Source organism: Lissotriton helveticus, chromosome 6 (genome assembly GCF_964261635.1).
Source record: "Lissotriton helveticus chromosome 6, aLisHel1.1, whole genome shotgun sequence".
Classification (NCBI taxonomy): Eukaryota; Metazoa; Chordata; class Amphibia; order Caudata; family Salamandridae; genus Lissotriton; species Lissotriton helveticus.
In genome coordinates, this window is record NC_136067.1 from 395,544,884 (window position 1) to 395,558,802 (window position 13,919).

A 13,919-nucleotide genomic window follows, 5' to 3' on the forward strand; every position below is an offset into this window, starting at 1 on the left:
CACGCCTTCAAGATACTCCTCCATCCATCCATTCTTGAAGCATGCCGCAGCTTGTCTGTGCCACTGTTGCCCAACCTCCATGACAATGGCAGGTCCGTCAGCACATGCAACATGCACACTGCAAGACACTCAGCTCATTTCATGACTCATGTGACACCACAGACTCATGCTCCAGCCACCCTCCACACAGTGAACACCAGGCATTCATCCACCTGGTATCACGCAACCCCAAACACACCCATGACAGCTTCTCAGCCTGTGTGTGCAACTCATACTGCCAACATGATGCATCCCGACATAACAGTGCGTCTACGTACAACCAGGTAATGTTCCTTGTACAGCACATATACAACTTCCAGCAGCACCACATCGTACTGTGTTACCTCCTCAACACAACAGCCCACACATTGCCTTTATTAATGTAACGTGGTAGTATTCAACCTCAGCACACCACTCCTACATAGCCATCGCAGACCGACAGTTCAAAACACACAGGGACCACACACCAACACCAGGATTATGATTGGTCTAACTTAAAGAGGTGCACCATCAGAGTCACAACGGACACACTCCGCATTGTCAAACATCTGCAGATCCGGTATCACACCAACAGCCTGACCACCATCATTGTAACTATCATCTACAGCTCTCAAATCGCTGACATTGTACCAGGCAGTCAGGTTATTTGTGTGAGTGTTGGTCTAGGGGGGTGTGGACTCGTTTGTGGGTATGGGGATTGCGGAGTGGAAGCTGTTGTGGATATAGAGGAATATATGGTGTAAGAAGGTGGCCAGTGTGTCACACAGGTCTTGTGATGATGGTATGTCGTTGGTGTTGTAAGTGGGAGGTGAGAGTTCATTCCAGAAGGTGATGTGCTGTTTGCTGTTGTGTATGTTGCTGTGTAGGCTGTCCTGTTGGTGTTCCTGATGAGCTGGTGGTCTCTGCAGGTGGTGCTCGTGTGCGGTGTGGCTGTCTGGTGTTTGGTTGTGGAGCCAGCTCCTCTACAGCTTCCAACATGTGCACTTGGAGGTCCTGAGGTCTTCGGTGTCCCATGCGGCTCTCTTGTTGTTGTGACAGGTGGCGGAGGTCTGCAGTGTGGTGAGGGTGTTTGCGCAGTCGTTGATCCACTGTTTAAGGTTGATGGCAGCAGTGTCGGGGTAGGTGTGGTTGGCGGGTGGTCCCAGGGAGAGGGTGGCGGTCAGTTAGTCCACAGTGGCCTTGCACCAGCAGCGGCATGGCATGTGCTGTGTGCTGGGGGGTGCTGGGTTTACAGGAGTTGAAGTGGAGGCATCTGTGGTCTGTCCAGTGGTGTTCAGTGTTGTTGTTGAAGGAGACGTGTGGAGTTGCGGAGAAGATGGGGTCCTGTGTGTGTCCAGTGGTGTTGGTGAGTGTGGTCGGGATTGTTTTAAATCCGAGGTTGTCGACCAGGGCAGTGGAGTTTACGTTGTTGTTGGTCTCAAGCTGGATGTTTGTGTCCCCAAGGAGGATGTTATCCGTGTAGCCTAAGGGCGTGTTTGCTGATGAGGTGAGTGATTGAGTTGATGAATTGTGCTTGGGGTCCAGGTGCTGTGTCGATGAGTGTTCCTCTGAGGGTGTTTTTTGCATCAGTGTGGATCTGTAAGTGCATGTGCCAGGTGGTAGGGAGGGTGTCGTTGGTGTTGTAGTGTCTCGGGGAGTGTTCATGTGGATGATGGCAATTCACACTCCCACTCAGTTTGTGCGGTGTCTGCATGAGATCTCATGGCCTTCTGGGATGGCTATGGCGATGTCTGTTGACAAGGTGGTGCTCAGCCTGGTCGCCGTCAACAACACCAGCCAGCCCAACTATAGCAACAACCTCTGCACAGGTACAGGAACCAGACTCCAGGACTCATTGTGCAAATCCTGGGTGCATGCACACCACTCATCCTCAACATCCCCTGCTACTGCCACATGACCGTCCACCTGAGATACCTACAATAGTTCCACAGTCAACTGCAGGTTCCCCTTCATACTAGTCAGCCACACTCAGTTGGCACTCCACAGGCCCAGGCCAATGAAGTAATATGTACGTCTACCATCCAACACCCTGTTGCCCACAGTCCATTTTGCCACTCTTGACCTGGGCAACATTCATCACATCCACAGTACAACTGCATGTGGCAGATAAATCTCATTCCTCAGAAAACAGATCCTGGAACTCCCTCCAAGGACACCTACTTATTACCCATGATCTGTACACCTCCAAGTGACTCTTCTATACCTGTCTGTAATTGCGGTATTGCATGCCAAACCCTCGTTCAGCATTTACTAACCTTCACGGGTGTGTATTGCCATCCATGTATGTAGTTGTTGGAATATTGTGACCTATGTGTGTCCACAACCAGACTCAGATCCCAGTGTGTGGATGGCTGCAGTTTGTTCAACACTCTGGCATTTTATATCTGTCCCCACTCATATGTTTTTGACTCTGGGTACAAAACCTCTCCACCACTGCGTTTTATGTTATTTAGATTTATTTTCAGGTCTTGTGCGGGAAACGTGAGTAGGTGCTGTACAAAAAGGAAGGAATCCAAAGTTCACAGCTGGAGATGTGATGCCTTACAGTTTGAGTCAACAGAGTCCAGGCCACAGTGCTTGGCATCATTGGGCACACTGCGACCAGCAAGTCCATGTGGGAGAGTCAATAAGGTGATGCTGTTGCACACAAAGGCAAGATGCCAGACCAGGGGACCTGGGAGTTGTGCATGGTCCACTGCCTCTCAACGTCTTAGCCGTGGACGACCCACCTTCCTTGTGGGACCCTCACATGCAGGCCTTGACGATGCCTGGGACGCTTCGTCAGACAATTCCGCCTCCTCCTCCTCCTCCTCCCTCCCTGTGGCTGGTGTTGGTCTTTGCCTTGATATTTCTGGCCTGGTGACACAGGGAGGGTGCTGCATGTTGACAGCAATCTGACGGAGTGATTGGCTTATTTCTCTATGCACCATCAAGAGCTCATCCAGTCTTGCCTCATCCATCCCTGGTGTTGTTGTTGACTGGCATGTTGCTCGGCCTGCTTGCTTTTAATATCATTGAGGGCCACCACTACCTGGCTGAACTCCCTGGTGTCCCGCCCGTATGCCTCCAAGATGTTTCTAAGTTCAGACATACCGGATCCTGCAGCTTCCTGGTCAGATTCTCGCCTCCGCCTTGCCCCACTCCCACCACCACTGCCCACACGAGCCTGGCCTGCGCTTGTGGGCACATTGGATCGACGGAACCCATGAGTGATGGCAGTGGTGGTGTTGTCTGCCTCCTCCTGGGTGCCTGCCAAACCTTGTCCCTTATTTTCAGACTGGCTCTGTTGTGGATTATGGGCAGGGCTCCGAGCTGTCTGCTGGGATGTGGTGGGAGTGGGTGTGGCGGTTGGCACAGATGTGTCTGAGCCGGCTGCTACAAGGCGTTGGGATCCAGAGGGTCCAGGTTGGTTAGGGTCATCCAAAGTGTGTTGAGAGTGGTTGCTGTCGGTGGTGTCTGGGTCCTGCTGAGTTTGGGACTGGGATCCATCTCCCCCCTGGTTGGGGGGGGTTCCACACGTTGCCCTGTGGGTGTGAGAGACAGACACTGTTAATGCACTATCATGCAACATCCAAATTGGAGATCCATTGTCGTTCACACTGTTCCACCTGATGTAGATTGTTGTCATTGTTTACTTGTGAATGGGTATGTTGTGTGGTGAGATTGACATGTGCTCAGGGGTCATTGACATGTTCGGTATAGTTTATGATGACTGGCACAGCCATTGTTGTGGCTTGTGTCGCCAGCACAACACAGATCCAGCTGTGCTCTGCGTGGGGCAATCTGCACAATGCAGCGACAATCCTTATGCCTGGTTCAAGCATGCACAGGGTTTAAATGCTGCTTGTTAATGTTAGAGACTGGGTGGAATGTTTCTGATTTCAGACAGCAACTTTCGAGAGGTGTTGCTGTGCCGTGACGGCCACCCACTGCCAACACCACTGGACCAGTACACCTACTTCTGGCACAGGGCTTTAGAACGTGGCACTTCTCCAAGAAGCATCACCATGTCAATACCCAGGTCCGTGGTGCTACTTAAGTGCATCCACTGCATCCAACAGCTGTGGCAACTGCATTGTGTGGGAGCACAATGGACTTGTGATTCAGCACAGTGCATTTTTTCCTTGGATGTGTCATCTGATCTGTAATTGTTTGGTTGTGTTACATGGCGATTGTGACATTGTTGCACTCCATTGCCTGTACCCAGAGGCTCTGTTTCTGTCAGGGGTGTGTGTGACAGCCCATGCTAGTAGTTTGAGTGTGATTTGAAAGTGAGTGTCCCTCGTGTTGTGTCTGTCCCCCCCATGAAGCATGCTGCCATGACAGTGGTTGTGAGTTACTGTGCAGGATATCTGACCTTGTCCTGGTATTGATGTTTGCACTGGTCACAGGAGGCCCTTGTGCTGCCTACACCAGGGCCCAGTGTCAGCAATCTTGTCAGTACTTTCACACATTGAGCATGGTGCATGGGTGTGTACCTGGGCCACATGGGAGTCATAGCCATGCACCCCCATACTGTTAGACACTGCTGGGAGTCATATGCACCCACCCCTCATATGTCTGGCCACTGCTGGGAGTCATAGCCATCCACCCCTCATATGTCTGGCCACTGCTGGGAGTCATAGCCACCTACCCCTCATATGTCTGGCCACTGCTGGGAGTCATAGCCACCCACCCCTCATATGTCTGGCCACTGCTGGGAGTCATAGCCACCCACCCCCATATGGTTAGACACTGCTGGGAGTCATAGACACCCACCCCTCTTATGTCTGGCCACTGCTGGGAGTCATAGCCACCCACCCCTCATATGTCTGGCCACTGCTGGGAGTCATAGCCACCCACCCTTCATATGTCTGGCCACTGCTGGGAGTCATAGTCACCTACCCCTATACTGTTAGATACTGCTGGGAGTCATAGCCACCCACCCCCTTACTGTTAGACATTGCTGGGAGTCATAGCCACCCACCCCCATACTGTTAGGCACTGCTGGGAGTCCCCACATGTCACATGAGTTGTTTGTATACTCACCAGGCTCCACAGTTCCTTCAATTCCGTAGACTCCCACCGTTGGTAGCAGGGCCATGACTTTCTCCTCCCAGGGATGGTATGTTGGAGGTCTGCGGGGACCACCACCTCCAGTGTAGTGGGCATTGGCATAGTCTTCGGCCATCTTCCTCTTGACCTCCGCAGATCATACCACCTGGCCTGGCAATCCCTCCTGCTGCGCCTGATGGGTGCAACAGCATTAACCTTATCTATGATCATCGCCCACATGCGTGTTTTCTCCGCTACGCTGGTCTGTCTGACCAATGCACCAAACAGCTGTGGCTCAACTCTGATGACTTCATCTGTAAGGATCTCCATCTCCTGGTTAGTGAACTTTGGATTCTTTGGTGTGGTCATGGTGTGGGGTTTATGTGATGGGGGGTGATGGTGTGTATGGATGAGGGTGTGTGGGTCTGAATATGAAGGGTGTATGTGGGTGTGAATGATATAGGATGTTTGTGTGAAGGTGTATGGGTGCAGTTGTTGGTGTGCTGCCAGTGTGTTCGCGCTAAAATGTATGTTGCAAAGGATGATGGGTTGTATGTGTGGGCCCTTTTATTGGTCCATTTGTGGGTGTGGCTTATTTAGAATTTTTGGTGGGTGTGTGATAAGGGATTGGTGTTACTTGGGTCCTCTGTTTGGCTGTTTAGATGTGGCCAGGACATTGTTTTCAAATGGTGTGCACACAGGAGTCATGTTTTTTGTGGTTGTGTGACTCGTGTGCACCCTCCTAGTGCTGCTTTCGGTGTTCACGCGTGCTTTATTAGTGGGGGGGGGTGCAAATCGTATTTGTTGGTGCTGTCGGCTCATACGGGACGTTTTTTGTGTTTTCGCGTAGGCTTCATTGAGGGGTGCGGTTCGTATGAGTTGGTACGGCTCGCTCATACGGGCCGTTGGGGGTGGGGGGGTTCGCGGAGGCTTTATTGAGGAGTGTACGGTTCATATGTGTTGGTACGGCTCGCTCCTACGGCCCGTTGGGGGTGTGGGGGTTCGCGTAGGCTTTATTGAGGAGTGTGTGGTTCATATGTTTGGTACGGCTCGCTCCTAAGGCCAGTTGGGGATGGGGGGTTCACGTAGGCTTTATTGAGGAGTGTGCGATTCGTATGTGGTGGTACGGCTCGCTCCTATGGCCCGTTGGGGGTCTGAGGGTTCGTGTAGGCTTTATTGAGGGGTGTGCGGTTCGTATTAGTTGGTACGGCTCGCTCCTATGGCCCGTTGGGGGTGTGGGGGTTCGCGTAGGCTTTATTGAGGGGTGTGCGGTTCGTATGTGTTGGTACGGCTCACTCCTACGGCTCGCTCCTATGGCCCGTTGGGGGTGTGGGGGTTCGCGTAGGCTTTATTGAGGGGTGTGCGGTTCATATGTGTTGGTACGGCTCGCTCCTACGGCCCGTTGGGGGTGTGGGAGTTCACGTAGGCTTTATTGAGGGGTGTGCGGTTCGTATGTGTAGGTACGGCTCGCTCCTACGGCCCGTTGGGGGTGGGGGGTTTGCGTAGGCTTTATTGAGGGATGTGCGGTTCGTATGTGTTGGTACGGTTCGCTCCTACGGCCCGTTGGGGGTGGGGGATTCGCATAGGCTTTAATGAGGGGTGTGCGGTTCGTATGTGTAGGTACGGCTTGCTCCTACGGCCCGTTGGGGGTGTGGGGGTTTGCGTAGGCTTTATTGAGGGGTGTGCGGTTCGTATGTGTTGGTACGGCTCGCTCCTACGGCCCGTTGGGGGTGTGGGGATTCGCGTAGGCTTTATTGAGGGGTGTGCGGTTCATATGTGTAGGTACGGCTCGCTCCTACGGCCTGTTGGGGGTGTGGGAGTTCGCGAAGGCTTTATTTAGGGGTGTGTGGCTTGTATGTGCTGGTGCGGCTCGCTTCTTTCGCGATGTTTTCCGTACGTATCAGGCCTCAAGCGCGACTACGTTTACCCGTACAAATCACGTACTAGTTCACCGTTCAGGATCGTACTAGTTTGTTCGTACGACATGTTTACAAATCGTACGGTTTGAATTCCGACGCCATGTCGTACGTGTCTTCGGTTATAGTTCGTACGGGTCGCTTGTATTCGGACGTATTTTTGGGATACGGATCGTACTTCGCAGTTCGGACGGTCTTTTCTGAATCGTACGGAGACGGCTAAGAATACGAGTCGTGCGACGTTTTTTTTTCGCGGATCGGAATCGACGTCCAGATGTAACTCAAGTCTACTCTGCTTTTATTTACCATGTTTACTTCAAATTGTACTTCAATATGCTAAATGTCCTTGGACTTACTGTTTGCCAATATACCATGATGATTGATTAAATAATATATCTTTTTTCTTTACAGTCACTCACTGGGATGGATGGATCATCAGCGTCGGTTTACGGAAGAACTATGGCCAATTCGTGAGTGGCAAACAGTTAAACCAGTCTACAACAACTACTACAGCAGAACTGCATGTCTGCCTAGTCGTGGTATGGAGTGGTCGAGGCAGTGTAGTGTTGTTATGCCAGGCAGAGTACAGAGTACAACAGTTCATGTAAAATTGGGGCTATGTGGTTTGCTGCATACAATTAGATATGCTTTGTCTGTCTGTGTCAAAGAGCCTAGGTATGCTACATCAGTTTGCTTCACTCAGTGGTGCCTGCCTTGACCGTCTGCATGGACCTGCCGTAAGCATGGGCCAAAAATCTGTTACGCTCAAGAATTTGCGAATTTTCAGCAATTTCGCGAGATTCGCGGATTGCAAATTTGCCGCCGAAAAAAAAGCAAATTTCACCATGTTTTGGGGATAGCAGTATTGCATGTTTTTGGGGGGACTGCTTGGGGGGGTTCTAGATGTTTGGGGGTGGGTTGAGGGGTCTGGGGACACTGCTGGGAACGTCTAATTTTGATTGCAAGTAGTTTGAAGAAAATCCATGGTGGAAAAGTCATTTTTTTTAGCAGCATTGCATGTTTTTTGGGGGCTGTTTGGGGGTGCTCTAGATTTTTGGGGGTGGGTTGAGGGGTCTGGGAGCACTGCTGGAAAGGTCTAATTTTGACTGCAAGTGGTTTGAAGAAAATCCATGGTGGAAAAGGGGGGTTTGGGCCTAGTTGCAGACAGCGTTTTGGCACAATTGAAACTTAGGCCTAGCAGTATTGCATGTTTTTGGTGGGCTGCTTGGGGGGGTTCTAGATCTTTGGGGGTAGGTTGAGGGGTCTGGGGTCTAATTTTGATTGCAAGTGGTTTGAAGAAAATCCAAGGTGGAAAAGGGGTGTTTGGGCCAAGTTGCAGAGAGCGTTTTGGCACAATTGAAACTTAGGCCTAGCAGTATTGCATGTTTTTGGGGGGCTGCTTGGGGGGTTCTAGATCTTGGGGGGTGGGTTGAGGTGTCTGGGGGCACTTCTGGGACGGTCTAATTTTGATTGCAAGTGGTTTGAAGAAAATCCATGGTGGAAATTTTTTTTTTAGCAGTATTGCATGTTTTGGGGGGGCTGTTTGGGGGTGTTCTCGATTTTTGGGGGTGGTTTGAGGGGTCTGGGAGCACTGCTGGGAAGGTCTAATTTTGATTGCAAGTGGTTTGAAGAAAATACATGGTAGAAAAGGGGGGTTTGGGCCTAGCTGCAGGGAGCGTTTTGGCACAATTGAAACTTAGGCCTAGCAGTATTGCATGTTTTTCGGGGGCTGCTTGGGGGGGTTCTAGATCTTTGGGGGTGGGTTGAGGGGTCTGGGGCACTGCTGGGAAGGTCTAATTTTGATTGCAAGTGGTTTGAAGAAAATCCATGGTGGAAAAGGGGGCTTTGGGCCTAGTTGCAGAGAGCGTTTTGGCACAATTGAAACTTAGGCCTAGCGGTATTGCATGTTTTTGGGGGGCTGCTTGCGGGGGTTCTACAGGTTCTACATCTTTGGGGGTGGGTTGAGGGGTCTGGAGTCACTGCTGGGAAGGTCTAATTTTGATTGCAAGTGGTTTGAAGAAAATCCATGGTGGAAAATGGGGGGTTTTTGGGCCTAGTTGCAGAGAGCATTTTGGCAGGATCCACAATAATCGCCCATAGTTACTAATTACTATCCTTGAAAAGGAGACTCAGAGTACGCACTTTCGAAATGATGATTATATGTAATACTGTCACCTCTGAAACTGAAAGTTTTATTTTTGCACTACACAGCGTACCTTATATCTTTTTCTCCTTGGTGTTTTAATATCACTTCCTGTTTTTCCATCAACAATTACAGGCCGGCTTTTACCCTGTGCCATGGAACAAACGATTAAATCAGGCTTACCATTAGCGATCCGCAATTCCGCATCAGGCAGGCAGTGGACAGTGTGTCGGGTCACCAAGATTGATCGACGGAGCATCAGATGGAATGTAGGAGTACCGCGAATAAGAGGAATGGCTGGATGCATGCAACTTCACAAATTCAACAGGAGAACTACAACATACAGTTATGTTATCCTCTTAACTTCTACTTCTCTTTTAAATATTATTGTTGTGAACTTGAACTTTTACGAGTGTGACTGTGCGTTTGTTTGCTCTCTGCTTCAAATACATCCCTCCAGCTATTTGATAAGTTTCTTTGCTATTTCTAAAACTAATTTAATGTACTAATAAGTGTTTATTCTCTCTGAAGGCAGAAAGGCAAGTGAAATTGCGTAATTATAATTATTACTACAGCCCTGTACTGTCAAATTGTTTCTTCATAGTTACTAGTAAGTACTACTTTTCAGTAACCTAACCATCTATTTAGCAACTTCATGCATGCTGTAGTGCACTTCCTTTATGTCCCTTAAAAGATGTATGGATATCTTCGAATCCAAAGATTTGGTTTTCTTCATTTGTTGTTTGTCCATGCTGTGTTTTATTTCCTCTCGCCACAAAACTTTCCCCTAAACCCCCATTCCCATCCAATTTTCAAACCCTAACCCTCTTCATCCGGCCCCGGGCTGTGTGGTTTTTGATTGAGGTGTGACTAAATGACAACAATAAATTCCACACACTTGCTGGGGAGGTTAAGGTCAAAGAAACAGAAAAAACATTCTAATCAGAATTTCATGTGCGCCATCGTGGATTGATCATCAACAACATCCTCCTCCTCCATGTGACGAATTGAATGATTAATGCTTACGATGCTTTGTCCTTTGCCTTAATACAATTTCTTATAGTAGCCATACTCCACGCAACTAGTACTTAGTTATCTTTTGAATACTTTAGCACAGCTTAGGCTACAATTTATGGCACTGTTCTCTGCCGTACTAGCTATCGTACTGTTTCTAATGCTACGCTCAGGCCACTCAATGTTTCATGTCCTTTTTTTCATATGCTGCTACTGCCAGTGTGTACCACTACTACTACCAGCACAACAAGGATATTTCAACAATCCAGGATTCAAGTCAACACCCAACCTTAATCGCCATTTGCCATGCAGCCAGCCCTGTGCCTAGCCCTATTATCAAACACGAATCACAGGTAAGATAAGCATTTTGAGGAGGTAGAATAATGGGCTAGGACTCGGAGGAGGGGAGATACTGACATTAGTAGTAGTAAAGTACTAGTAGGGCAATTTAATTCACTAACTCTGTTAGTGGCACTTTTGCACATATTTGGACATTTAGATATTTCATGCTGGTAAGTTTGAAGAAAGCAAACGTACAGTAACCCCCACCCACCACCACACAAAATAATATGAACGCGTATACTATGTTTAAGTATGTAAAATAAATGAATATATTTCCCCTAACAAAAATAAACTAACCCAACTCACCCCCTCCCTAAACCCAACCAATGTCCAAATGTCCTTCAAGTCCCTGTCCCCAATGCCCAATTTCCACCCCCCCAACAGTCTTTAAAAAAGGGGCAAGGGAAAGTCACTTCCTCTGGCGGTGTCCTCCTGTGGACAGGTCCCGCACCTCTTTGCGGAGGTCCCGGAGCTGGCGCTGTTCCTTCTCTGCCAATCGCTCCAGGGAGTCCACTCACTTTCGGAGACGATGGAGACGTGCCATTCAGGCTCTGGGGGGGGCAGCTATTGTTTTTGCTGCTGTGCTGCGGTAGGCTGTCGGGCCATGGCGCCGTTTCGCTGGAGGCTGCTGGCTGGTGGACCAGGGGGCACTGGAGGAGGATGCAGTAGTTGCCGTCTCCTCCTGCTCCCGAGCCCACAGCCGCCGATATTCAGCGCAAATGGCCTCCAGCTAATGTGCCCTGGCCCGGACAGCTATCTCCTTGTGGGTGAGCTTTTTTGGTGCATCTATATGAAGAAAGAAAGAAAAATACTGTAGCCAATAGTCTTTAACATTAAGTCAAAATAATTCAACAGAAAGTTGTCTCACAGTAACACTAGCAACTTGCAAGCACAGTATAACATTTTGGCATGTATCTTTCCGCAGTCTTTGTAGGCCTGTGACATTAGTGGGAGTTTTAGGAATTCTATTAGCAGCACTATGGACTCACTACTACTTAGTCAGAGAGTCAGAGACTACACCAGTCTTCTTCTTTTTTTCTCTTGTTTTGCAAAAGAATTACTTGTACGTGAACTTGTGGTAGCCGACATAATGCCAGCTCACTCAGCTTGCACCCAAGAAAAACAGACACAAGCCATGATGACACAGACTCGCATTACTTTAACCCCTTCAGCGCTAATGACAAGGGTAACTCGTCATGGACTTTCCATTGATTTCAATGGAAAGTCAATGGGAAGAAGAGGGAGTACCTTAGCAGCCAAGTGGTTAAGCAGTACATGCAGGTGGGGATAGGAAGCTCTTACTTTTCTGTAGGGGTGGCACTGGCCATACTCGGTTACATCAAGGGCTACTGCTCAATGTAAGTTATATTTCGCACTGCCCCCCCCCCCGGGCCTTGACTACTACAAATGGAAAATGAAGATTATTCATTTCTGATCATATATCCTGCCGATCACATGATCTTTGCTTATATGATGGATGACTTTAGGTGCTTTGTTTTGATAGATTGAGTGAACAATAGCAATAGTCCACCCATGACACAGCTGAAAGAAAATTATTAACATAGGGAGTGAGTGTGGTACCCATAATTGCTGGAGGAAGGGACTTGACTATACAATACATACATAATATATGCTGTGCTTGCAAAGTAAACTACTGCACTGTTAGTCAAGGGAGTATTTCAATTTTCTGAACAATGACAACTTCTAGTATTTGGATTTCCTCGGCTTTGCTACTCTGGCACGGACATGCTGTTCAAAGTAACACTGTTCATCCGCTGAGCGTCTGCTCTACTACATACACCTCTGCTATCTATGAGGAAGAAGAAGATACCATCCAGGCTTCCAAAGTAAACGTCTATCATTCTTCTTAATGTCTCAACTTGTACCAAGTTTACTTTTTCTCAACAACCAACTAACACCCTTTTCATTTTATTTTGTAAACCACCGTCTTGACTTGCATTTGAGTTTGACCCAAATGATATATTGCAATGCACACCACACATGCATTTTCTGATTAACCCACACAGGCAGTCATCTTTTCTTTCTCCTCCAACCATCCTTGCTTCAAGCAGCCATGCATCTGATTCCTTCCTATCAGCCACCTCTGCCTGCATTCAAAAACACGTACCATTCTTTACAGTCATAAATGTTACGACTCGCTCGTCCTTCCTTTCACCCGTTTTTCCATTTTCGTTCTTCACATCCCTCAAGATCATCTGATATGACTTGCCTTCACGATAAAAGTTTCCCAGCTAAGTTGAAGTCAAATAGAGGGGGCCATTGCTTACCCGAGAACTACCGCCGCTAATGCTATTACTAAGTCAAGGTTGACTGTCTTCTCCGTGATTGGCAAAAATGTAGTTCTAAATTAGTAACCGTTCTTAACAGTACAGTGTACTCTTGTACTAGTGTACTGTCTACTGTACAGTACATCATACACTCCTTTGCGAGCCTACTCTAAAATGTCAATAAGTAAGGAGTATAATAACTTACCACCATCCGTGGCTACTGAGCCTTCCCCCTCAGCTCCTCCTGGTGGCACTTGTGGCACCGCCGCATCCACCCCTGGAGTGGACCCCTCCACGCTGCTGACCGGCAATGGTGGTGGGAAGTGCTGCATCCGATGTTGTGACACCTAGAAAAAACATGTCATATTTTTTTAGATGCCATACACCACCCCCTATTTCGTCTCGTAATGGAAGAGAAAATGTTAATACATAATATATACAATTTTTAATTATTGGGACCGAAAAAAAGTCACTGTTTTGGGGAGGGTGTTAACTTATATGCTTAGCCATAACATGCAACACTTTTTAGCACAACTGATAAATGCTTGCTTTTTAACGTGCAACATTTTTCTAATTACAGACAGAACCAACTACTCCTCTTCACCACCAGGACGACTTGAAGTTCCAACAAGGTGAGGGCTCCTGAGTCCCGCACAATTACTTCTGACTGAGGTATGTGGAAAGTCGAACTGCACCTATCATCAACAATGTCCTATTTCTCTTGTCCATACTTCTGTATGTGCAGAATAATCCCTGAAACACTAGCGGTATGGTATGTCTGCTACTATCAAATCAAAAAGCCAACTACTAGCTTATTCTTGGTTGACATTGACATTTTGTTGTTGGAAATTGTCAAAGCACTAACATTAATAAGACTGGAATACACAGCAAGGGCAACCCAGAGGACTGCACTCGGTGCCTCTAGAGCTATTGCTGGATCAGAGTTTTTGTTTAACACCGTTTGCCGACTGGGCAAGCTTAGCTACCTACACAGACTGACTCATAATAATAGTAAATAGTAGTAGCACAAAGAGTGATGGTAGAGAGGCAGGATAAGAATGTAGAAACAGTCTACAAGAAGATCAAAGACTATTTTGTAAAAAATAGAATTAGGAAACAGTTTGGAATGAATAGGAGCTGTAA